Source organism: Ipomoea nil, unplaced genomic scaffold (genome assembly GCF_001879475.1).
Source record: "Ipomoea nil cultivar Tokyo-kokei standard unplaced genomic scaffold, Asagao_1.1 scaffold0755, whole genome shotgun sequence".
In the NCBI taxonomy this organism is placed as follows: domain Eukaryota; kingdom Viridiplantae; phylum Streptophyta; class Magnoliopsida; order Solanales; family Convolvulaceae; genus Ipomoea; species Ipomoea nil.
The window spans coordinates 400635-428548 of record NW_017617183.1 but is presented as its reverse complement, the minus strand read 5'-3'; the positions used below and the strand labels follow the sequence as shown (position 1 = coordinate 428548).

Below are 27914 nucleotides of genomic sequence, written 5' to 3'. Positions count from 1 at the left end.
TATGAGGCCATAGAGATTGAAAGAGAGAAAAAGAGACCATTCATGGTTGCTTCACCAAAAGGCAGCCCCGGAAGAAACTGGCAACTAACAGGGAAGTTTCCTGTTTATTTTATTTTCTCATACTTGCTTTTATATTTAACATTGAGGACAATGTTGAGTTTGAGTGTGGGGAAGGGAAAGTAAGATTAGGGGATGCTTTCTGCAAGTTTTATGCAAAATAGGCAATATCAAAAAAAAAATTCTGCATTTTCCTTGCAATTTTCTGCAACATTTTCTGCATTTTCTCTATTTTTCTGCATTTTGCTACAGTAAAATTCTGCATTTTTCTTTCTACATTTTCTGCACTAATTTTCTACATTTTATGGGATTTTCAGCGTCATTTCTTTCATTTTTCTGCAATTTTTCAGCAAAATTAAGTTTAAAAACTGCCATCTAATGACTATGTTTGTTGGGAGATAAGTTCTAGTGTTTTGGGAGTGCATAATATCAATGAATGTGTTTGGCTATATGTATGCTTGCATAGAGTTAGTAGTCAAATTCTGTCACACCGTGAGCTTTTGAGCCTAGAGGTTGCCCACTGCAACTTATTTTCATTTTGAGTGTTTATTTGCCCTCTTTGATGGTGTTACTTCTAGAACTTGCTTCATACCATTTCAGAGCTACATGTTATATGTTGACACGAGAATGATTTAGGCATTAGGATTTAGCCTTATAGCCTTAAAAATGACCACATCCTTATACATGTTATTTTTCCCCTAGTGAACCATTTTGAGCTTTATAATAAATATATAAGACATTTTTCTTCATTAGCCAGTTCCAAAGAACCTTAGCTCATAAAAAGAAGCCTCTTAACCCGTCTTTGGGTCAGTGGATGTCATTATTTCATTTATCTGTGCAAGATGACCAAAAATGATGAAGTATGGGTGAGATTGGAGTTGAAAGGTGATTGTATAGCTGGTTTGCTTGGGTGAGGAATTGTTTGTGATCAAAAGAGATGAAAATGGAAAAAAAGAACAAAATGATATGTTCTAAATTGTGGGTTGAAAATCTTGTTAGCCCAAACTTTTCTGCTCATTTTATTCTTAAAATGATTTGTGAGCAATGAGGGCATGAAAGAAATTTGATGATTATGGGAAGAGTACCATTGAGGGTTGTGTGGAAATGGAAAGCAATTTATTCAGTTAAAAAAAAAAAAAAAAAAAAAAAAAGAGAACAAAATGAGGAAAAAAAAAAAGAGAAAACAAATGAAAAAACTGAAAAAAAAAAAAACAAAAGAAATGAAAAAAAGATGAAAAAGAGATGGAGATTTTGGAAGTTGTTTATTAGTGAAAAGGATGAGGGAGAATGAAGTATAAGTGATGACTTGTTTTAGTAGAGTTCAATGTATTGGTTGAATACGAGTTCTTGCTCTTGATATGGTGAAATTATGGCTCTACTGATTCCTTGGACTTAATTTGTATTTCCTTATATCCTTTTCTTTCTTAAACCACATACCCTTGGCCCCCTTACAACCCATAAATAAATACCTTTTGAGTCGTGTCTTTCATATAATTTTGGTAGTGGAGTTTTGGTGGACAAGCAAGCCTATGGCAAGTGCATTCTCAATAGAGGATGGTGTGTACCTTTCTTATACATATATATATTTGAGAGATTGAGTGAACAACCGTGAGGACTACTATTCTCTATTGTCTTATGTGCATATGACTTTGAACTCTCATAAAGTATTATGTGTTCACCAATTCCCTTGAATTGAATGCCTAGTTGACATGGTTATGGTTGGTAGTTTATTTCATTGCATAAGTTTGCTTGGGGACAAGCAAAACCTTGAGTGTGGGGAAGTTTGATAGGTCTAGAATATGTGCGTATTTTGTATATTATTCCATTGTGATTTTAGGTTCATTATTATTAAATTGGATTAATTTTGAGTTAAATCTTATTAATTGTGCACTCTTTGACAGGTATGGACTTAATTGAGGGGAATCATGAGTTTTGGGGTCAAATTGCAAGAAAGCTTATTTGATGATATAAAGATGTGTTCAATTGAAAGAAGATTACAAAGTTTAGGGGTGAATATGTGAATCTTAAAAAGCTTTTGGTTAATTCTGGAGGGTTGAAAACTTACAAAAGAAAAGGGAAATTATTTGGTTTTATTGGCGCAACAGAGAAAGGAAAAGAAAGGGGATTATATATATTAAGTTAGGGGTTGCTTTTGTTTTGAAGAAGGAGAGGGACGGCAGAATATTGGGGAATAGGGGAGACGGAGGCGAACAGGAAAACGGCGGAGAGAAGAATCAGAGAGCCTGGGTGCGCGGCAGCGACTTCAGTGAGAAATTTCTGAGCTTCAATCCCAGCTATCATCTCTTAGGCTTGAATTATTTTTCTTCCTTACTTTATTTCTTGTTTAAATTTTCAGAATGATGTTCCCTGAACAATTTATGCATTTAATTATGATTATCGGATAGAATTTTAATTAGGGATTTGGATTAGCCTTGATTAGATTAATTGACTATTTTTCATGTGTTGATTCTTCTAATTTCAATTTAATAATTGAATTTGATTATATTTATTGTATGTATTTTAATTGTGGATTGTGTGACTGGCCATTACATAATTCTAATATTAGGGTTCATAAGAAGAACTGACAGGTGAATTATGAACCTAGAACTCGTAAGATAAACACAATTTACCTAAACTAGACATAGCTTTAGGTATTTGTGGTGATATTTGATTGTTGTTTAATGGGTTTAATTAATGTTGGTGAGATATCGACGGATGATCACAGCTAATTGGATACAACCTAGTAGCTCGACGGAGTATTAGGATATATTTGAAGCAATCATCACTATAGTCTTAAGAATCAATACTTAGGAGAGTTAGTTAATTATCTAATAGGTGAACCCTAAATCCCTAATCTTTTCTCAATTGAATTTCCCTTTGCTTTAAATTCATAAATATTCTTTTAATCACATTAATTCTATTTATTTGCGAATTTCCTTATCAACAATTTGATTATTTAAGATAACAGTTAATAGTGTTCTTCGTGGGATCGATCCTGGAATACTCCAGGAATTTATACTGTGATTGACTCTGTGCGCTTGCAGATTATAGCAATCAAGTCCAAAACACCCAAAATCTCACACACAACAATGATATGACTTGAACCCAAGAAATAGCCAAGCAATGACATTCAAGAAACCTAAGAAAAAGCTCTAAACATGCATCACCACAAGATCATGCATCAAATCTCACAAATCATCACAAGAATAACAAGTAGAAGCCAAGAATCATCATATAAGTAAGAAAATAGGTTTTGTATCGCATGGGTTACCTTTGTAGCCTAACAACTTCCTCTTTTTCACCTTTAAAAGCCTCTTCCTAGAGCTCCTCTTCCACACCAACTTCTTACACAAACCGAAACACAACAAAGATCCTAACTTTAGATAAAGACACCAAAAAGAATGTTAAAAACACCAAAAAGCTAAGCATCTTACCCTTTCCTATGCCCAAGAAGGAGAAAGTATGAATCTTGGAAGAAAATCTTGCAAGGCTTGAAAGTTCAATTTCTTGCTTGGAGAAGAAGCTAGACTATCTTAGCGAGAAGCTAGAGTGTTTAAATTTTAGGTTGAAAAGGTGAATGAAATGAGAAAGTCATGCTAGGTTAGCTTGAATCACAAATCTTAGGAGAAAAGACATATTTACCCTTACTAAAGTTGGAAAGACTACGAAACAAGGGCACAACTCAAGAAGCACAAGGTACAACCTTTTGACTTAAGTGACTAGTCAAAATCTAGTCCCTCGACTATCAAATTTCAGGATTTTTAGAAATGGATTAGTAAGGAAGCTTGGATTAATTCTTCAATTAATCCTCGATCAATATTTAGATTTATGGGGTGTCACAGTTACAGCACTGCATGCATACATCTACACATTAGCTATTAATTTGAGCAATTATTTGCTCGAATTCAAGGAATGATAACATCAACAAACATAAACGATCCAAACCATATCTTCAATTGCACTATATAATATTTTATGTTACAATTTAAACAATTATATATCAAACCAAATATTCTTAATATATTATAACAAATTCATTTCGTGTGTCGCACGTGGGAAAATACTAGTTAATTATAATGTAATAAAATCGCAAAAGTTTTTAAAATGTGCGTATTATGATTATACCGTGTTTTGTATTTAATTTAATATGAAATAGTTGATAAGTAAACTATTAACATAATTATAATTTCATATGATCGGCTCTCGTATGCATATATCATGTTCAAGAGATCTTAACCAAATCTTACTATACCTGGAATAAGAGTCAAACTCGAAAGGTGTAACTCAAAACAAACTGAATTAGCTTCTTAGTGATAGGCAACGAACGCCAAATTTGGATTAGTTGTATAGTACTGGTGGAACGACTTGAACCAAATTTGAATTACTCTCATACGAATGTATATTAAAAAATAAAATAAAAAAATCACATATATATTGTGTTTAGTAGTATGGAGACTCAAATTAAATTCTGATCTTTTTAAAATTTTGATTCCTAGAGAGGTTTAAGCCACTATTTAGGATGTATATTGATTATTTTATACTCCATATATGTTATCAAACATTCAAACCTGCGTGTTTGGTTGGAGGGAATTTAAATTCCCTTCCCACTTAATTCTCATCTAATTTCAAATGCCACTTAATTCCTTAGTTTGGTTGAAAGGAATTGCAATTCTCTCATTTTCATGGAATTCAAATCCCATGTCCCCTGAGATTTTAATTCCATGGACTTTAGGAAGAAAAAAGATAATCATGAGATAAGATTACTCCTCCCTTTTTTTTTTTTTTTTAAATTGATGCCCACAACAATAATAGGCATTTTGGATTTTATACTACTTATTCTCTTTCAATTCCCTTAGCTTGTTTACCATACATTGAAATTGAAATTTCCAATAATTATATTCCCGTAAACCAAACACTAGAATTTAAATTCCCACTTTATTCCCAGTAATTCGTCTTTCATGGAATTGCAATTCTTTTCCCACGTAATTCTCTCCATCCAACCAAACGTCCCATAATGGCATATAGTACACAAATTGGAAAACTGTTATAGAATTTTTCAAACTAATATGTTGAAAAATATTCGCGACGTCAATGCGCGAGCTGAACACCTTTTAAGAAACACAGACACAATGGGTGTGTGGTGAAAGAAAGTCTGTGTCGTGTTATAATAACACTGCCTTAAAAGCGTTATTTGCCCGGTGACGGTACAGTCGACAAACCGGTACGCTTTCGACAGTCTGCACAGAATAACCACGCTAAGCTTGTAGCTGCGCTGAACCTCATTATTATTCAGACTTTAACTAGCAGACACAGAAATAAGAGAGAAAGGAAATGTTTTCCTTGATGTGTTTAAACTCAAAGGTAGGGCCTTGTTTAAATAATAGTGGCCATGTAATTTAGGCCTCATATTATTTAAAGGACCTTAACCACTCATTAATTTGTGGTGGTTAAACCACCACATAATGCAGGATTTGATTGTATGTAACGTAAAGCACATATATAATCCAACTAACTGATTGCTTGCTTATCTAAATTGTTCATGTGATATGATATGAACTTTGACGTTTATCACTTTATTATCTGTTGAACGCGTGTGCAGGAATGGATGAAAATTTAAGGCTGCTAGAATGTGATGGTAAGTTGGATAATAGAAAATGACTTCCTCTTTTATATATATACGTGCATTAATTTTGAACTCGACAACAACAATAATTTTTCTTAATTATACAGTATAAGAAGTGAATTTGAACTTGAAATCCTGATTCATGACAAAAGATTTCTAGTGTCAACTTGAGGGTTAGTGGTGTTTAGTAAAGTCCAAAAGGAGAGATTATGTTCCAACAAACCCTATCAAGCAACCTTTTTAGACCGCCCTTCTGCAACGGCAATGCACCACATCATAGCAGGAATATTAACAATAGGCGTAGCACTCCAACTAATCAGGTTAATTATTAACTTGATAAATAAAAGTTACAAATTTGATTTCAACAGAAACAATATATAGGCCCTCTAAGTTTATGAACCAGTTAACTATAGACAATCTAGGCTAATTTACATTATTGTAATCTTTTGCTAGTTAGGGTCACAATGCAAGATTTTTTCTAATATACACCATCGGATACATAGTAATTAGAGGTTTTCCCACTATTGAAAATTATGAAATTTCCGATCACTTGAAAGTGATCTTAAATCAAGTTGATACCAAAAAGTGGTCGAAAATAGCAACAAAGGTTTTTCCGGATACCAAAAGTGGTCGGAACAAAACTTTCAACTTAATTTAAGATCATTTTCGCGTGGTCAGAAATTCCATAATTTTCAATAGTGTCCTCGTTACTTAAAAAAAAATTAATAATAGACATCTAAATCAAACTAATCTCAAATTAAAAGATCGGTTCAATAAGTTTAAAAAAATATTTAAGTGTCACATCACAACTTATTGCGAAATCAATGTAAAATCCTATCACATTGAGTTATTTGTATACCATGGGCAAATTAGTACCTACTTGGACCATGAATGCAATATATATTTTTAATATACTAAAAGTATATTATTTGTGTATTAAATATATATTATTTAATAATATATACAAACTTATATACTTTCAAATAATGTATTTTATGTATACAAATAATATATTTTTAGTATATTAAAAATATATCTTTTTTTATTTATGGTTTACACAAATGTGTGACCATTGTCTATGAAATAACAATTGTATACCATGCCTATAGGCTATCATAGATTAGAGAAGTCTGTATTGATGTAGAGTCGTCAAAACGAGCGTAGCCAGCCGGGCTAGCCCGTCCAGCCCCGCCTTGGCAGAGTGAGCTTTGGATATTATGGTCCGTATTTTGGTAAATATTTTAGTTCGCCCTTCCAAAATGGCAGGCTTTGGCGAGGCGGGCTTGGCGGGCCACCAAGGACCCGCAAAGCTCGCCTAATATGTATACGTTATTAATATATTAGTGTACACACACACACATATTTATTTTATTATTTATATTTATTTATTTATTTATTTATATTGAAAAAAATGTATTAGTAAGTAGTATAATGTATAAATTATTTGTTATTGCCTTATACATTCATATTTTATGTATTTGATTATTATTATTGTGTTCAACAAATTACAAATGCATTAATATATGTTTAAACTATTCAAATAAGTTATTTTAGTATGCACTTATTAATATTTTCATATTACTTTTTATTTAAATTTATAACTTTTTAAATTTGGTGGGCCCAGTTGGCTTATGACAGGGCGGGGTAGCCGTTCTATTTTTTGCTCATATATATTTTGATGGGCTTTTTAACCCGCCCTCGCCATATGGCGGGCTTTGGTGGGCCCGAGCGCCCCCCCCCCCCCCCACCCCCGCATGCCCATTTCGACAACTCTATGTGGGTAAATGGTGGACTAGACATATTGTCAAATTTGTCAAAAATATAATGGGTCACACTTGTGTGAGACCGTCTCATTGATTTTTATCCGTAAGACGGGTTGGGTCAGGTCGAATCAATACGAGTATGTAATATTTATACTGAAAACTAGTCTTTTCTATGCGCGCGATGCACAAAAACATATGCCCAATATTTATATTTTTATAAATAACTAACACATTTTTACTAATTAAAATCTAAGTGAACTAAAATTTATTTATTATATTAATCCAATATATAATGAATATGTAATGTTTTATAAATATTGTTATAATTAAAGAATATAAGAACAGATGTGGTAGATGCATGTGCATGGTAAAAGTAATGAAAAATATAACAGAAGTGATAACGGTAAGGGTATTTTTGTCCAAAAAATTATATAGTACAATTCTAAAATCACAATGTACAAAATGGTTAGCATTAAAAACATGGACAAAAATGAGAGATATAACTTTGATTGGAACTTATTATGTTTTTAGAATATAAGGGTCATACTTGTGTGAGATAGTCTCACAAATCCTTATCAATGCGACAAGTAGAGTCGAGTCGGGTCAATATGCTAATGTAATACTTATACTAGCAAATTTAATATTAGATCAAGAATAAAATGTTCTTTACTTATAATGGAAAACGTAATACATTTGAGAACATATGTAATACTTTTATATTTTGATGTAAAAGTATTAATTTTTTCATCAAAAGTATTATATTTTCCCTTATAAGTATTGTTGCACTTATAAAGGGAAATGTAATACTTTTACATCAAAATGTAATAGTACTAAATTTTCTCATATAAGTTAGGAAAAATTACACTTTTTTTACCCTGAGTTATATGCTTATAGCGATTTCCCCCCTGAATTATTTATGTATCCATATTTACCCTCTCAATTATATTAAATGTGGCAGTTTTCCCCCCTTTATGTTAGATGGACATTTTTACCCTTAAAATAAAGTATTTCATTTTTTTTATCCAACAATTTATTGCATATATGTATGGAGACCACGATTCGGTTCGAACCTAACCGGACACTATAGCAACCGAATCGAAACAATATCGACGGTTTTAGTTACGATTCAAAACCGAAAAAAAGTAAAATAAAATAAAATAATTGTTGAATTTAGATTATTTTAAAAATAAGAAATAGAATTTACAAAAATAAATAAATAAATTTTAAACTGGTTCATCATACAAAAAAAAAAAACCCAGTTCTACCGTGTACGAACTGGTTCATCATAGAAAACAAAAAGATTATTTTATTTTATTTTATTTTATTTTATTTTAGTTCTAAATCGTAACTAGAACCGTCTCTACTGTTTCGATTCAGTTGCTACAGTGTCTGGTTAATTACGAACAAAACCGTGGTCATCCGTACATTTAAGCAATAATTTATTTGAGAAGAAAAATAAATGAAATACTTAGTTTAAGGGTAAAAATGTTCATCTAACTTAAAAGGAAGAAAAACTGTCACTTTTAATATAACTGAGGGGACAAATGTGGATACATGAATAACTCAGGGGGAAAAGTGTTATAAACATATAACTCAAGGGGAAAAATGTCATTTTATTCTTTTTTTTAGATGTTACTGATTCTATTACACTGTGATATCTCTTCAAACATACTTACTTTCTTAATCTATTAAAGCACAAAAAGTTAACAACGTCTCCACTGAGGCTTGATCTCATGACCTCCCATATGGGAGAGATGACTACATGCCATCTGAGCAAAAATTGCTTGGCAAATATTTTATTCCTTAGGTAGTATTACATTTGCTAGTATAAGTATTGCATTTCAGCTAATCTTGACACAACCCGTTTCACGGATTTTCACATATATTTTTGCCAAAATGTAATACTAATTAATTAGGAATATATAAAGTGTTTGTTAGCTAGAGATAATATTTTCCTGCAATTAATGATTTTTGCTACAAGTTAATAATCTAAAACGACATTGTCAAATTTGTCGACATTGATTTTTGCTTAATTTGCTTCCATATTCAGCACCATTCAAACAAAACTAGTAAACTACTACGAATATTATATTAATTCGCAGATCGAACTTTAGTCAAGATTTCAAGGGATTTCATTTGGACTTGGTTTAATTTATTGTTTCAGTCAACATTTCTAAGTCTAATAAACATTTTGTCATAAAAAAAAAAATAAAAATTGACACTATATATGTTATGTAAGTATAAGAAGATAAAGTCGCACTATCATTACTAAGTATATTTTTTGGAGTAATAATAAACGATTGGCTTTGACAATTATTGGATGACAGATATACTATAACGAGGGAAAGAAATAAAGTTATGTCTTTATTATTAGTTACAACTTTTGGTAATTATTTGATCTTGGCTAGCCAAATTAATATTAGCCTTATAATATGGTGGGTAAACTCATGTCAAATTCATATTAGTATTGAATCAAATCTGGACTAGTCACACAATGTTAAAAAATCAAATGCTATTATATGTCTAAAAAGTTCCCATGCATATTATTTTTTATTTGAGATCTTGTGATCAAATGACACTATGTTCAAGATGTCAAAAGTTTGGCAATGAATCCCTTCAATTGTATAAAAATAATTAAAAAGAAAAAACTCAAAAAATTTTACGGAGTAAAATTATGATTCTAAATTGAAAAATGTATTTTGTAACCTTAATTCCAACTAACAATTTAAACAACCAATGATATTATTTTCTATATTTTATTCTCAACCAACAACCGTAATGTTTGACATGATTTATTTACTTGATTTAATTTTTTACTTTGCACATATATAATCCAACTAATTGATTGCTTACTTATCTAAGGTGTTTCACGTGATATGATATGAACATTTGATTTATCACTTCATCCGTTCAACACGTGAGCCAGAATGGAGGAAAGTTAGGTTGCTAGAAGATGATGGTAAGTCGGTTCCGGTGCGGGTGGACGCCTCTGGTGCGATTGTGCAGTTAAATTTGAGCCATTGATCTTGCTTAAATCAACGTTTAAGATTACCAAAATTAATTAAAAAAAAGAAAAAAAAACGTGATGACAATTTGATAATATTTGCATCTAGGTAAATTTGAGGAATTGAGGTGAGTGGGTTTTGTGCTTAATGTGCGTGAGTTTTGTGCTGAAAGTGCATGTGGGTTGTGGTTAAGGTACGTGGAGTTTGTGGTTAAGGTGTGTAGGTTGTGTCATTAATGTGAGTAGTTATTGAAACTTAAGGTGCGTGAGGTTTGTGCTTAAGGTGCATAGAGTTTGTGCTTGAGGTGCGTGGGGCTTGTGCTTAAAGGTGTGTGGGTTGTGTCCTAAATGTAAGTAATTGAAACTTAAGGTGCGTGAGGTTTGTGCTTATGATGAGTAGCGTTTGTGCTTAAGGTGCGTGGGGTTATGTGCTTAATGTGAGTAGTTGTTGAAACTTAAGGTGTGTGAGTTTTTGTGTTTAATATGCGTGAGTTTTGCGCTTAAGGTGTATGGGTTGTGTACTTAAGGTGCGTGATTTGTATGCTTAAGGTGCATTAGTTTATAAACTGAAGATGTGCGAAGTTTATACATAATGTGTGACATTTTAATGCTTAAGGTGCGTCCAACCGCACAACCGCACGGGAAGCCATTCCCGCACTTGAACTCTTCCACATATCTCTCTCTCTCTATATATATATATAGGATAAAATCAGGCAGAGAATTGGTTCCTGGAGTAAAAAGTTGCTTTCTCAGGCTAGTAAGGAAGTACTTTTGAAAAATGTGGCACAATCTATGCCAACTTTTTCAATGAGTGTTTTTTTGTTACCTGAGACAGTTTGCACATCAATAGAGAGGACCATGAACAGGTATTGGTGGGGATCTGGAACGGAGAGGAAAATACATTGGAGGGCTTGGGATAAATTATGCATCCCTAAGAAGTATGGGGGTCTGGGATTTAAAGACCTACGAGCTTTTAATTTGGCAATGCTGGGAAAACAGGCATGACGTTTTCTCACAAACCCCAGCACTTTGGTGGCAAGAATATATAAAGCCAGGTATTACCCGAATACATCTTTTGTTGATGCTACCATAGGAAATTGCCCAAGTTTTTGCTGGAGAAGTATAATGGCTGCGCACGGAATGGTTTGTTCAGGGGTAAGGAGGCGTGTAGGGAATGGACAAAAAACATTAATATGGGGGCATCCCTGGCTACCAGATAATCCCAGTCCGTTGGTCCAAACAATAATGCCCCAGGAGTTGCGACATGCCCATGTAGCAGGATTGATTGACCAACAAACTAATACCTGGGATCCACATATTCTGACTGATTTATTTATTCCTGAGGATGTCACACGTATTTTAATGATCCCTGTTAGCCCCGAATATGAAGACACTTGGTACTGGAAGGGGGAGATGAATGGAATATATTCAGTTAAAAATGCTTATAGGCAAATTAAGGGGGATTATGTGCATAACCCAGGTGATTTTGATATATGGGTTACTATGTGGAAATTGAAAGTGCCACCCAAATGGAAGACCTTTTTGTGGAGAGCAGTCTGTGGTATCCTCCCTACTACGGACAATCTAATAATGCGACGAGTTGAGATTGATCTGCTGTGCCCAATGTGCCAAGGGGCGCATGAGAACATCATGCATGCGTTACTCGAGTGTGACTATTCAAAATTAGTGTGGGGTATGTCGGGGTTGCCGGTTACCAATATACATACTAATTCATTGCCGACATGGCTTATGGGAATTTTTAATGTCTTGACAGAGGAACAGTGTGGCCTAGCAGTGCGATATTATATGCTATTTGGAGTACCCGCAACAAGGCGGTATGGGACCACGCCCTCCCAAGACCGACGGACACATGGAATCGAGCGGTGGCGGCCATGCAGGCATACCGAAGTGCGCAGCCCGGCCTGCCGGCACGGACACTTACTGTCGTGATCAGTCAAGCCACTGGCGGTGTACCTCGCTGCTACGTAGACGCGGGTTTCAGGCCGGATACGGGAGAAGCATATATATATACATATATATATACACATATATATATATATACACACACACATATATATATATATATATATATATATATATATATATTGAAAATTTTCCATGCGGTATATTAATGAATAAACTGAATGATAGAGTCAGGAGGGACAGAGTCCCAATACATAGCTTGGTCCTGATCGAAAGCTAAAGAAGCTAAAGTATGAGCATGTAAATTTAAACTTCTCGAAATATAACTCAGCGAGCATCTCGTAAATAACGATATAGCAGTCCTACACTGGTCTACAATGATCCCCAGGTAGGAGTAGTTAGCCGTGTGGCTTGTACGCATCATATTTTGTAATTCCATGCAGTCCGTCAACATGTCCACCTCCATGATGTCCCGATTCTTAGGCCAAGAGAGCGCCTCCTTACAGGCCAGTGCTTCGGCCATAGTAGCCGAGAAAGCACCCGCGAGCCGTCCATTCATTGCCGCAACAAACGATCCATGTTGTGAGACGAGAACTACATATATATATATATATATATATATATATATATATATATATATATATATATATATATATATATATATACATATATATATATATATACATATATATATATATATATACATATATATATATAGAATTAGGTTCTGGTGCGTTAGAGTGCTCAGGTGCGGTTGTGCGGTTTAATTTGGGCCATTCATCTTGCTTAAATCAACGTCCAGAATTACCAAAATTAAAAAAAAAATGCGGTGATAATAATTTTGTAATTTTTGAATCTAGGTCAAAATTAATGTGAGCGGTTCTGTGATTAATGTGCGTGAGCTTTGTATATAAGATGCGTGAGTCTTGTGCATAAGGTGTGCGTGAGTTTTGTGCTTAATGTGCGTGGGATTGTGCTTAATGTGAGTAGTTGGTAAAACTTAAAGTGTTGGCTTTTGTGTTTAAGGTGCGTGAGATTTGTTCTTAATGTGAGTGGAGTTTGTGCTTAATTTGCGTAGAGTTTGTGCTTAATGTGTGTGAGGTTAGTGATTAATGTCAGTAATTGTTGAAACTTAAAGTCTGTGAGTTAATACTTAAAGTGCGTGAGTTTTGTGCTTAATGTGCGTGAGATTGTGCTTAATGTGCGTGAGATTTGTACTTAATGTGCGTGAGTTTGTGCTTAATGTCAGTAGTTGTTGAAACTTAAGGTCTGTGAGTTAATACTTAAATGCGTGGGTTTTGTGTTTAATGTGCGTGAGATTGTGCTTAATGTGCGTGGGTTTTGTACTTAATGTGCGTGAGTTTGTGCTTAAGATCTAACACTTGGTGCGTGCGTGGCTTTCTTCCAGGCACGCGTTTTTTTTTTTTTTTTTAAATTTTCATTGATTTGATTCGTTGATCTAGATTTGATTAACGACTCAAATCTAACCGCACAACCGCACGGGAAGCTATATCCGCACATGAACCCTTCCCTATATATATATATATATATATATATATATATATATATATATATATATATATATATATATATATATATATATATATATATAGGGCTGCGTTCAGGTGCGAACTTCCTGTCCAGGAGAGAAATGAGAACCATTTAGCGTTGTCCACGTGTCCAAATCTAATGGATGAGAAACACTGATTTTTTTTTTTAAAAAAAATGCAGTGCCATTTTCGTAAATAATTGAATATCAAAGTGCAAGTAAAATGTATTACAAGTGCACGTAGTACTTTTATATAGTGCACCTCAGTGCATGTAAAATTTATTACAAGTGCAGGTAAAATGTATTACAGGTGCAAATAAAATTTACACTGAGCATCAAAACTAAGTGTACCTAACGTTATAACTAGGTGTACCAATAGTTATAAGTAGTTGCACCTAACGTTTGGTTGGATGTAATTTGGTTGTAATTGAATTGTAATTCAATGAAGACATGAATTACAATGTTTGGTTAGAGAGAATTGTAATTCCATGAAATTGCAATTCCCTCTTTTTGTTGAATTGCAATTCATGGGGTACCCAATGTGTAGCACCCCCTAAAAACATGCTATTTAAAGCCTTAAAACATGCAGATATCTAAACCAAAACATCAAACACAACGGAAGACTGAAAGAGGAAATATATATAAAACAAGGAAACGGGGTGCTATGCCACGCTCACCCAAGGGTGAACGCACAGGCTAAATCTGCATTGTTTAAAATCTACAACCATCCAACAGAGTACTACGTCTAGATTGGCTCACAGGCCACAAAACATAAAAGTGAAGCTATACTAGCTGGCACTAGACCGCGCACTCGTCTAAGCATCACCTGAAAGAAGCATATAAAACATGGGACGACGCCCGGTCAGCGAATAATGCTGGTAACCCACCAATACTTGTGAAATATCATACATAGATAAGATATAAGTTTGTAAAGCCATTTTTGATACGGAATACATATATATAAGTCAAAAACCAAGAGTAATAGTCAGCACAAGACTCAACACTCTCAACAAGAACACGGGAACACATCCCAAGACTACAAAGAACAACAACGACTCACAAGAAGTCTCAAGGTATAATCTATCGTCACACAATAGATTAATACCCGACATGCATAACTCAAGGAATAAAGACACAACAAACGGCAACACATGCCAAGGCAACACATGCCTTTGTGACTACACACGTCACAAGAAGAGAACTCACAACAACGACTACACATGCCTTCGTGACATCACCCATCACGAGTTGATATGCCTTCCTTATGCCCGGTTCCAACCTTATGGCTACCCCCAACCTTATATCTTCTTCCAACCATTACCTCCAGGACCCCTGTACTTCTTATTCGAACCTTTTCCCTCCTAGGACCGTCGTCCCCCACCAACAAACCACCAATTTCATAGTACACGAGGGTACCGATCACACACACGGCAACACATGCCACCCAAGAAATACGTGAACCCATCACTCAGGCCACAAACTCCATAATCACGTCATGGCCACCACGAGGACCACTGCAATACCTTGGTGACTAGTGTCCCATACCACTAATCGTGCAATCCAGGTAAAGCCACACACACGTCACACCACAACAGGAATCAATCAACGGATCACAATGAAGATATGAAACCATACTCAATCAAGGAATGGATCACAGTCCAACAACAACAACAATGGATAACACAAGTTATCATCAACCATTAAGAAGGTACAAACAACACACATGCTAGCATTTAAACACCGAACTAGCATGCTTATCAAACGGGTAAACCAAACGTAGTTCCGAAGAACACACAACACTCATCATGGTTCAACGAAACACAATGTTGAACACTTAGCACGATTCACGACACCAAAACCTACATGGATTCCTACCATATAGTTCTAGACATACGAAACATCAAGAAGACACTCAAATAGTTCCACAAAAGAACATCGGGAAGTCAAATGACCAAATACCGAGTCAAAAGAATCACGGGGAACAAATCCCCAAACAACACCACTGTGTACCCCGCGGGTGGACCCACGGGTAGGCCCCTACCCGTGGTCCTGCCTGCGGTTACATACACCCACAAGCCTCTCTCCCCGCGGGTGGGACATACACCCACTTGGCTTGGAAGAAAAGTTATCTACCTTTTTAGAGAGAAGGTAGAGCTAGAATTTGGAAAGTGTAAGGAGAGAAATGAGGGTGTTCTTACTAGGTTAGCATACAATACTAACACAAGGTGAAAGTCAAGAATACCCTTACTAACATGAAGAGGTGTAAGGGAACAAGGGAACTCCTTTTAAAGCTCAAGGTACAACTTTGACTTTGGGGTTGACTAGTCAATTACTAGTCCCCAACTATAGAATTTCAGTAATTTAAGGAATTAAATTACAAATTGAAATATGATTAATTACTTAATTAATCCCTTAATCGAATTTGGATCTCGGGGTGTCACACCATGAATTCCAATTCAATGTTTGTGGGAAAAGGAAAAAAAATGAAAGAAATTACAAAAGTACCCTTGTTGATTGTTACTATTATTATTATTAGACAAGGACATTTTAGTCTTTATACCACTTTTTCCTTCTCATCTCCAATAGTTCTATTCCTCCCTACCAAACAATGTAATTTGAATTCCTAGATTATTCATACTTTGTTCTTTTCCCACCGAATTGCAATTCTTTTCCTTGCAATTCCTTTCCTTGTAAGTGAAAGTACGTTCACCTGTAAGTGATTTTATCTGCACTTTTTACTTACAATGGTGCACCAGCTACATGCACTTATAACCCATTTATATGCACCAAAATTTGAGTTAAATTTACGAAAATGCCACTATGTTGTTTTTTTAAAATTACATCTGATTCGTTGATCTGGACACGTGGACGACGCTGAATGGTTATTATTTCTCTCCTGGGTGGCCAAACATCCCTCCACACAGAAAACCAAACACTAGGAAACAGAAAGAAAGGAGCTAGAGAAGGATGCGAACTGGGTCCCTAAAGAGGCTAGTGAAGAATCTAATGAAACAGGGTTAAGAACCTGAGCCAAAAATCAAGAAAGGGCAAACAAGAGACCTTCTACCAAGGGAAGAGTGAAGAAAATTGATAAACTAAAACATTCTGCCAAGGAAAAAGGAAAGAAAGTGCTTGAACAAAATGACTATCCAACTAGAGGATCCAATCTGCCAAAACCCTATAGCCCCAAATTTCTGAATAAACAATCTTCTAAGCTATGGGATTCAATTTTAGAGAAAAAAAAATCATACATCAAAAACTATTGGTCATGGACAGTTGTGAACAAATATCTGACGCTCTGACCAAAAGTCAACCCTTGGGATCAGTTACTAATATTGAACCATACGAAGAAGAAGTGGTTCAAGAATTTTTTTGCAACCTCACCAAAAACACAACCATCCCTAGCAACCCAATGTACGGAAAGGTGTATCTTTGGGGTAAGTTCTATGAATTCAATCCAGAAGCTATCAATGAATACTTGGGAACATTAAGTGAAGAACATAATATTCAACTATCAAGTGAACAAGTTGCACATGAACTCACAGCAGGAAATGTTTGTTTTGATAAAAAGAAAATCATGGCAGTCTCATTAACAAGCAAGTATGCTATTCTACAGAAAATCGCACTTGTCAATTGGATGCCATCTCTTCATGAAACCACAGTTAAATGGAGTCTAGCAGAATTGCTATACAAAGTAGGAAAAGGCATCAAATTCAATATCGGAGTTGTCATTCACTGTAACACCCCACTTTTCTTGAATCCAAATCACGAATACTTAACTCCAAAAGATAAACTAAACAAGATTAAAATAAGATTAATAACTTAAAGCCATCCCAAAGGGTGTCACCGCCACAGTCACCACACAAGATGACTGCACAGGCTAAGAAATGTGCTAAATAGAGTCAAGCTCAACACAAAAACTACTAATATCCTTGGGGAATACAACTCTGGTGTCCAACACCATCAAAAGGTTAACAAAGCAACTAAACTCCAAAGTTTAAACATTTACAACTAGAACAAGTCTGAACTAGCCACTAACAACTCATAAATACGCTCTAAACTATTACGAGCGCGCTCAAACACTTGGCCCAGCTGAAAGGGGTTAACAAAACAAGCAAATAGAAAGATAACCTGTTAGCACGAATGCTAAGTATAACGCCACTCAACCCTGTGAAGTACTATAGATATAGATTTGAAAATCATTTGACAAATACACTTAATCTCAAGTACTTTCAATCTCGTAAACAACAACACAGATCATGCTCAACAATAATTCTATATGCTTGCATCCTAATCAACAAGTAGGCATGCTTACTTAAGTACTCAATTTAACATAGCTCTCATGATTTAACTGATATTTCTAATCATGGCGCAATACTCAAACTCAAGCTCAAAACTGATAGATAAAGATGCTTAAACTTAACGAACAAGCTCATGCTATCAAGTCAATCATTAATTGACAACACAGTGTTATACTTCTCAACAAACTTTAGTTCTAAACATACAAAACATGTAATTCATGCAACAGGATAGTCATGATGCTTTAAGTATAAGTATATAGATAGAAATACATATATATACTCGCTCTTTTGTGAAAAGGATCACTTGTTCTGTGGAGGTTTATATTGAGTCACATTGACTCGCTTTCTTTATTTCTTTCTTTCACTTGAGTCTCTTGATTTCATTTCATGCCAAATCCTCAATAATTCAACAAATCTTCTCAAGGAGTAATAGCAAATATTTAGGCATGCTTCTTAACAAATAACAAATCTCAGGCACTTCATTTCCACTCACTGTACAAATTAACAGAACATAAACATATACTGAGCATTTCTTCATCACAAATCCAACTGTAAAGCATGCATTCTAATTTTGACTTCAACGAAATCAACTTCTACTAGTTCGTCGTAACGAACCCGAGTGTCCGAGCATCAAGGGCCCACGAGTCCCGGTCTGAACGACACATAGCTCAGCCATAGAGGGCCCGACCAGAAAGCCCTTTTGGCCTGGCGGAGCTTAGTGGCGGGACTCCCCAAGCGGCAGATCTTGTCATGATCCGTCATCTGGAGTCGTTGCTCCATAGTGCTGGTCGGTGGACCTCCTCGTGGTCCGTTGGCTAGTACCTTGAGGCCATTTGGTGCACTAGATAGTGAGCACCAGAGCCTTTTCTTCACCTGTAGACACATCCAGTGCACTTCAACACATCCAGTACTGCATCTCGCAGTAGGCCGAAACACTGCCGCGGAAGTGTGGCAATCCATCTGCACCGCAGTAGGGTCCAATACCCAGGCGCGATGTCTCAATCTCCTCGGCCAAGTCCAGGGGTTGCGGCAAGGCGGTGCAACCCCGGCAGATTATCTCGGGCGAGCAGAATTACTCGTCGAAGCCTTGGCGCAGGCGGGGCAGCCATTGTCGCTTTGGGAGCGAAACCTGTATGTGCTGCAAGGTCTACATCCCGAATACCGTTCGTATGCTGCGTCATTGACGGCCCAGAACCCTCTCTCTTTGCCGCAGCTTACGGATTATTTGCAAGCGGCGGATTTCATCCTCTCGGATGATTACCCGCATGCGGATGCCGGCAGTACGCACACTGCCATGTACGCTGGGCGCGGCAGTGGCAGGAACTCGCACAACAGCGGTAGTCCGCAAGGCAGCAATGCGCACGGCAGTGGCTCGACGCAATCGGACGACGGTCGCAGGGGTGGGCGTGGCGGTCGACGCGGTGGGCGTGGCGGTAGAGGACCTCCGAGGTGTCAAATTTGCAGGGCACTTGGGCACACTGCGTTATATTGTTATAAAAGGTACACAGGTCAGCCGCCCGCGCAGGCTCATGTAGCAGTTTCAGGTGATGCTTCGGTCTCTCTGGCCGAGGCATGGTATCCGGATACGGGAGCCACCGCGCATGGCACTCCGGATGCGGGCATGCTAGCATCTTCAGACGAATATGGGGGCTCGGACACTCTCCGGGTTAGAAACGGTACAGGTTTGGTTATTTCACGGGTTGGCCATGCAACCATCCCTTCTGAGTCTAAACAGTTGTTTCTGTCTGATGTTTTACATGTGCCTAAATTGACTGTTCCATTACTTTCTGTTCAAAAGTTTGCCAATAAAAATAGAGTTTATTGAGTTTCACGATAACTGTTTCTTTGTGAAGGATTCCAAAACCAAAATGGTGCTCCTTAAAGGTCCCACGTCAGGCGGTCTGTACAAGTTACAAGTTTCACAGCGTCATTTTGCGTTTATTAGTTACCGGGCAACATCAGCTGTTTGGCATCGCAGGCTCGGGCACCCTCACAGTGTCGTCCAAAATAAAGTTCTTCAACTGTGTTCAGTTTCTACAAATAATAATTCCAATTTAGGCTCATGTACGGCTTGCCATCTTGGCAAGTCATCTCGTTTTAAATTAGACCGTATTAATGATTCTATTAAAATTGTCCTAGATTTATTGTATACGGATATCTGGGGCCCCGCCCCCGTAGTATCGGCTAGCGGTTTTCATTATTTCTTACTCTTTGTCGATGACTACTCCCATTTTTGCTGGTTTTATCCATTATGGGTAAAATCAAATATTTATAAAAATTTTTATGTGTTTCGTGTGTTGGTAGAGCGACTATTCTCGCGCTCTATCAAGTCCATTCAGTCAGATTTAGGGGGTGAGTACCGCAAATTACACAACACATTCCAAACACTTGGTATAAATCACCGTCAGTCATGTGCATATACGCACGAACAAAATGGTCGAGTAGAGCGCCGTAATAGACATATTGTCGAAACGGGTCTAGCTCTTCTTGCTCAAGGGTCTGTTCCACCCCAATATTGGGACTACGCTTTTGAAATGGCCACATGTTTAATCAACTATCTCCCATCCTCCGTCCTAAATTGAAAGTCCATACTCCAAACTATATAAAAAGCCACTGCCCTACAAATTTCTTCGTGTCTTCGGGTGTCGATGCTACCCTTACCTGCGGCCATACAATCGCCATAAGATAGAGTATCGTTCGACACCCTGTGTCTTCCTAGGTTACCCACCGTCCTATAGGGGATATAGGTGCATGGACCTAATCAGTGGACAAACCTATATCTGTCGCCATGTGCGGTTTGATGAATCTTCTTTTCCTTTTGTCACAGATATACCATTGCAAGTTAATGAATCAGTATCTATACCGTGGGCTTCTGGGGCTATAATTCCCACGAATGTGGTCCATCTAGTGGCAACTCAACCAGCCCCGCAGTCACCTACTCCCATAGCTCGAGAAGAGGCGCACTTAGCCATTGAACCAGTAGTTCGACCCACCCGGGGTCGGCCGCGGGGTCGGGCTAAACGGGCTCAACCCCAAGAACGGGGTCATGTCATGCGCTTACGCCACATGACTCATGGTGAAAATGAGGATTTCCAGGCCTTAACAGTCTCCACTGATCCCACCTGCTACTCACAGGCTGTTGGGCATCCGCAGTGGCGGGATGCTATGGATCAGGAGTTTAATGCGCTACTCCACAATAACACCTGTCATTTAGTACCAGCAGAACCCAACATGAATATTATTGGCTGCAAATGGGTCTTCCGCACCAAGCGGACTGCTGATGGCGCAATTGATCGCTACAAGGCACGCCTTGTAGCCAAAGGTTTCAATCAGGTAGCTGGGAGGACTTCTTTGACACTTTCAGTCCAGTTGTCAAACCCACTACCGTCCGCCATCCTCTTTTCTTTTGCAGTGACCAACAGGTGGACTCTCAGACAGCTAGATGTTCAGAATGCCTTCCTTAATGGGCATTTTGGTGAAACAGTCTATATGAAGCAACCCCCAGGGTACGAAGATCCAGCACATCCTGGTCATGTTTGTCTATTACAGAGGTCACTATATGGGCTTAAGCAAGCTCCGCGGGCCTGGTTTAAAAGATTGCATGACTTCTTATTATCTGCAGGTTTTTCCTCGTCCAAGACTGACGTCTCTCTGTTCTACTATACTACTGAGACCTCAAAGGTTTTTCTCCTGGTTTACGTTGATGACATCATTATGATGGGCAGCGACGCCGGCTTAGTCGGTCATTTACTAAGTCGTTTAGCTTCTACCTTCAAGATTCGGGATCTAGGTAAACCAGGGTTTTTCTTGGGTATCGAGACGATTGACACTGGTGATGGAATGGTTCTCTCTCAGCGCCGTTATATGACAGACCTGTTGAATAGGTCTAGGATGGTGGATTGCAAACCACTCACTACGCCGGCATCCGTTTCACAGCCAGTTACTCCGTCAGAACAGTTGTATGAGAACCCGACGCAGTATCGTCGCATTGTTGGAGCTTTCCAATACTTAACCATTACACGTCCGGACTTAGCATATTCTATCAACCGACTCTGTCAGTTCATGCACTCGCCAACTGATGAAAACTAGGCTATGGTCAAGCGGGTGTTACGGTATATCAAGGGCACTCTTGACTATGGGTTGCGTCTCGGACCGTCACTGACTACTACTATTCATGCCTATTCTGACTCGGACTGGGCTGGCTGCCCGATTGATAGGAAGAGCACGAGTGGCTATGCTGTCTTCCTAGGGTCTAATCTTGTGTCATGGCTTTCTCGGAAACAGCGCACGGTAGCTCGTTTATCCACTGAGGCAGAGTATAAAGCGTTGGCAGACGTTGCAGCCGAGGTTACTTGGATTGTCTCTCTACTGCGTGAGCTAGGCTTACATTCTGGTCAGCCGTCGCACTGTGGTGTGACAATTTAGGTGCGACCTACTTATGTGCGAACCCGGTTTTTCACGCTCGGACAAAGCATGTTGAAATTGACTATCACTTTGTTCGTGACAAAGTGGCTTCAGGAGATTTTGTGGTCAACTTTGTATCGACTAAAGATCAGCTTGCAGACATTCTCACTAAGCCGCTCACAGGGCTCAGATTTACTACTTTAAGAGACAAGCTCAATGTTGTAGCTCACTAACCTTGTGCTTGAGGGGGTGTGTGAGTGTTACTATTATTATTGTAATTAATAATGTATAGTCTATAGTAGTAATGTGTGGTATTAGACTTAGCCTTTATATTATATCCTATCTCTTAGGAGTGTTTAGAAGTTCAGTTGGATATACTCTCTGTAATTCGTATTCTGTTGTCATTAGAATTAATCTTCTCTCTCATCTCAACATCCTCAGCAACTTTTTAGCAAAAAAGGGAGAGAAGGACTAGTCAATACCAGCACTTTTTGTCAAAATGACTAGAAGTCTAATACCCTTTAATTTTGTTATCTTCTGAAAAGACACCCTGTTTCTAATCTTTAAAAGCTTATGTTGTCTTGAGGTCTGGTTGTTTTATACCTCAAAAGGACAGTATGTTTTTTTTTTTTTTAGATCACATGACTTTCTTTAAAAGTCTGTATTAATATGGATCACATAGGCCTTCTTCTTATTAGTATAAGTAGTATCCAAAAATCAAAACAGGATCCAAAAGTACTCACTCACGGCGACACAGGATGGAGGCGGCGATGGCGGAAGAGGTTGGGCGCGGCGACGGCGTCGAAACTTGGATGCGGCGGCGGTAGGCGGTCGGCGGAGATGGCTAGTGGCAGTCGGCGGAGAGCACTCACTGCGAAGATGGCTAGTGGCGGCCGGCGGAACCTCTCACTGACGAGAGTGGCGGTCGGCGGCGAACACACGGGCGAGCAATTAGCTAGGTCGACGGAGATATGTCTGAAGCCTGAAGGAGGAAATTTTGGACCGAGACCTGTCTTTGCCCAATTTTGTCTTAGGGGGAAGACAAAAATTTCATTCCCAATATTTTCTTATAGGGAAATTTTGTCTTATAGAGAAATTTTAATTTGTCTTAGCTTAGAGGGAAATTTCGTAACAAAATATTAGTTTAATTACCTGGGTCGCTACATCCGGTCAATTAAAATAGAACCGGGTATATTGGTACAGAACACGAGATTCATAGATTTTTATAATGTAGATTCAAAATTTCTATACAGTATATTTCTAATTTAAATACAGTTGTATAGATTAATAATTTCTATACAGTAAATTCATAATTTCTATACTGCAGATTCATAATTTCTGTATTGTTGATTCATAATTTCTAAAATGTATAGTTATCAACACTTGGGAATATGAACATCGCAAATTATAAACACAAAGTTCTGTAATTGTGAATATAGATATCTGAGTTATTCAATCATTATGAATATGCATTTCAATTCAAAAATTATGAATATATAGTTTGGTAATTATGAACATAGAGCTAATTAAGATCGCGACAAAAGAAATGAGATATAGCAAACTGTATGGCATCGATCAACTACTCTTTCATATCCATTCTCAACGTGTTCTAGGCATGCCGGAGGGGTTGATTACCAACAGTTTATTTCAACCTTGTTGGTCATGCGCTAGCTGGAAGGGTCGATTACCAACATATAGCTAACCTTAGCTTGTTAGTCATGCGCTAGCCGTAAGGGTCAATTACCAACATATAGCTAACCTTGTTAGTCATGCGCTAGCCGGAATAGTCGATTACCAACCCCGGCCCCTATCATATATACCGCCTTTAACCCCTACACATCATACCGCACCATTATGAACACCATCCCATATTGTTTTTTATACTTGATAATATTATTATTTTTTTGAATTCATAGATTGGTCTTAATTGTAATATAATTGAAAATAAAACTTTAATGAATTTACTTTGAAATTTTGGTGAATAATTTTATATTTAAATATGAACGGAAATAGAACTATTTTGGTAATATACTAGATGTTGCACTTAAGTACACAAGTGTTGCTGTGGCTTGGTGAATTTAGGTTAGTTTATTATGTTAGAGGTCTTAGGTTTTATTCTTCCTAGGGGGAATTTTTTAACTATTTTCTAAAATTGTTGTTTCCTTGTTTTTATTTTATATACCTGTTAAATAATGATGCGCAACGACAACGGTTTTGTCTTTGTAGTGTTGTGTATTCAAATACACTTAAACAAACCGTTGTCTTTGTAGTGTTGTGTATTCAAATACACTTAAAGACAACATACCAAAGACAACGGTTAAATAAAACCGTTGTCTTAAACAAATAAAGACCATGCAAAGACAACATACCAAAGACAACGGTTAAATAAAACCGTTATCTTAAACAAATAAAGAACATGCAAAGCCGTTGTCGTTTTAGTGTTGTGTATTCAAGTGCGCTTAACGACAACACACCAATGACAACGGTTAAATAAAACCGTTGTCTTTTTTTAAAAAAAGAGCGCACAAAGACAACGGTTTTAAACAACCGTTGTCTTTCTAGTGTTATGTATTCCAGTGCGCTTAAAGATAACACACCAACGACAACAGTTAAAAAAACTGTTGTCTTATTTTAAAAAAAAAAATGCACATAGACAACGGTTTTAAAAAACCGTTATCGTTGTGGTGTTGTCTTTTCACAAAATGCACAAAGACAACACACTTATAACAACGGTTAAGTAAAAACCGTTGTCTTTGACAAAAGTGTTGCATCAAAGACAACGGTTTTGGACCAAACTGTTGTCTTTTATACAAAAGACAACACTTTTCTTAAAAACTGTTGTCTTTCTAGTGTTGTCTATGTGCATTTTTCTTGTACTGAGTCAAAACCCAAGAAAAGATTTCAGAGAATCAACTAAGGGGGAGAAGTCCAAGAATCAAGCTGATAGGAGATCAAGATTTTTGCTAAAAATTTGACTAAGGGGGAGAGTGTTGATTCAAAGAATATTAGTCAAATTTTGTATGCAAGAAGGACTACTAGACAATCAAGGAATGAATGAAGGATGTTTCACCAATCCTATTCAAATTTGGATTAAACGCTAATCCTAAATGAATAACGAGAAAGGTGATTATTTAAAGACTCCTTCTCTTCTCTGAAGACTTACGCCTTCATCAATCTATCTTGTGAGGTTTGAGAGTCAATTGAGGAAGAGTTACTAAATTCCCCTAGAAAGTAGTACATGTATTTAGGTTACAATAGTACGATAGGAAAGATCATCTATTGTGTAATCTTTGGTTCCAAACAATGTACCGTTAATATTGAACTTTTAGTGGATTTAGGCAACTTCTCAAATTGAGAAGTGCCTCGCAGATTAGGGCTGTTAGTTACCCAAACTGCGTCCTAAATTATCTGTGTTACAACTTCTGTTACAACATCTCTGTGTGCTCACTACTACAGAATTCGCATATAACGTCGGCTATATAGATAGCCGATGTTAAAGCCTTTTTGTTTTTTTTTTTTTATAAAACATATAACGTTGGCTATTAGAAAATAGCCGACATTATAAATAAAATAAAAATAAATATACTACGATGTCGGCAATCTATTTACTCGACGTCGTAGATTATTTTATTACTTTTTTAAATATTCCATATATAAAGTCAGCTATATCCTAATAGCCGACGTTATATAGTTTTTAAAAACAGATCGAGATTTCATTTTCAGTTCTCCCATCCCAGCGCGCCTTCTCCCTTCTCCCTTCTCCCTTCTCCCACCCATCGAGCTAGATTGCCATTGTGACACCCGGTAATTTTAAGCAATAATATAATTTTGAGAAAATATTATTTTGTTCACCCATAAAATATTTTTGTATGTTGCAAGAAGAATTTTTTGAAATTAATCTTATAAAAATTATTTTGTTATATTTATTTATTATACCTAAAAAGATAATTTCAGGTATAGTATATGCATATATATATTTCTTTCAAAACAATGTACAGGTTAATTTATTTTCAACTCTTTCTTGGCAACAACAATTTAATTTCAAAACCGTATATTGTTTTCCTATATATTAAATATATGTATAATTTGATAAGAGATCACACAAGAGATGAATTGGTGTGGTGGTTTGAGATTTGTGTGTTAAGTTTGAGGTTTTAGGTTCAATTCTTACGAGCTACAAAATGATTGTTTTGTTTTTATTTCGGCAGAGAAAAGGATTAAGGGTTAATAATATTGATGATTGATTAGCAGGGTAAAATGATTTGCAGTTATTATAATGATTGATTAGCAGGACAATTAAGTAAGATAATTATTTGGTATTTATTTAGTATTATAAGAAGGGGGTTACGTAGCAAAATAAATAGGCATAAGGTAAAAGAAAAAAAAAAAAAGAAGGAAAAGAGACGAAAAGAAAGAAGGAAGGAAGAGGAGAGAAAGACAGATAGGAGTTGGAGGTTGTGCAGTTTATAGGGTTGCTACTTGCTAGGAATTATCATTTTGGTAAGATTTCATGTTTACTAAAATTTTATATTTGCTCCAAAGTATATATATATGTTTTTATAATGTGTGAATGTGGTTATGATATGATGTTATATAAATCAAAGTTATATGATTTCTCAAATTATGTGTGATATTATGTAATATTATGGTGACACAAGTACATTTATCGATAAATGGTAACGTTGTGAGTGGTGATTCTCGAAGTATCGAGAATGAGTTTCGACGTGTCGAACCCATGTGTTGTGTAAATGCTTGGCTTGGAAGTTTTGGTATTTATATATATTTATATATTAAAATAATGATCAAATGTGACCAATTTGTGAAAAAAGTGTTATTTTGGACAAGCTACACCATTTATATATGTGGTGAAATCTTATTATTATTCCACGTTCATATTATTACCAACGAAAGTTTGGAAAAGAAATATTTTGATATGAAAGTATATATTTTTTTAATCTTGGAGGATGGTGATATCCAGTGCTGGTGTGAGCCGGAAAACTCACAACCTACCGACTGGAATTTGGTCATTCTACCGGAGTGAGCCGGGAGAACTCACAAAAATATTTTTATTATACCGGAGTGAGCCGGGAGAACTCACAAATTTGAAATTTATCTCAGATATGGAAACCGGAGTGAGCTAGTAGAACTCACATTGAAATTCTAAATTATTTTCATGATTGGCTTATGAGATGCCTCTTGGTGGTTAAGTTGAGAGCTTAAAGACTCTACACTTGGTATCTACTCCTCCTTGATTAATATGTTATATTTTGGAAAAAATGACGTGGAAGGT

General features: G+C 36.6%; 1 long non-coding RNA gene across 1 annotated transcript; it reads left to right on the top strand.

Annotated features, from left to right (window-relative positions):
• Nucleotides 1-1788: 1788 nt before the first annotated feature.
• Nucleotides 1789-27399, top strand: LOC109176728. The gene is made up of 3 exons (XR_002053436.1): nt 1789-1800; nt 10652-10657; nt 27314-27399. It is a non-coding gene; the product is annotated as an uncharacterized LOC109176728 (long non-coding RNA).
• Nucleotides 27400-27914: the final 515 nt, after the last annotated feature.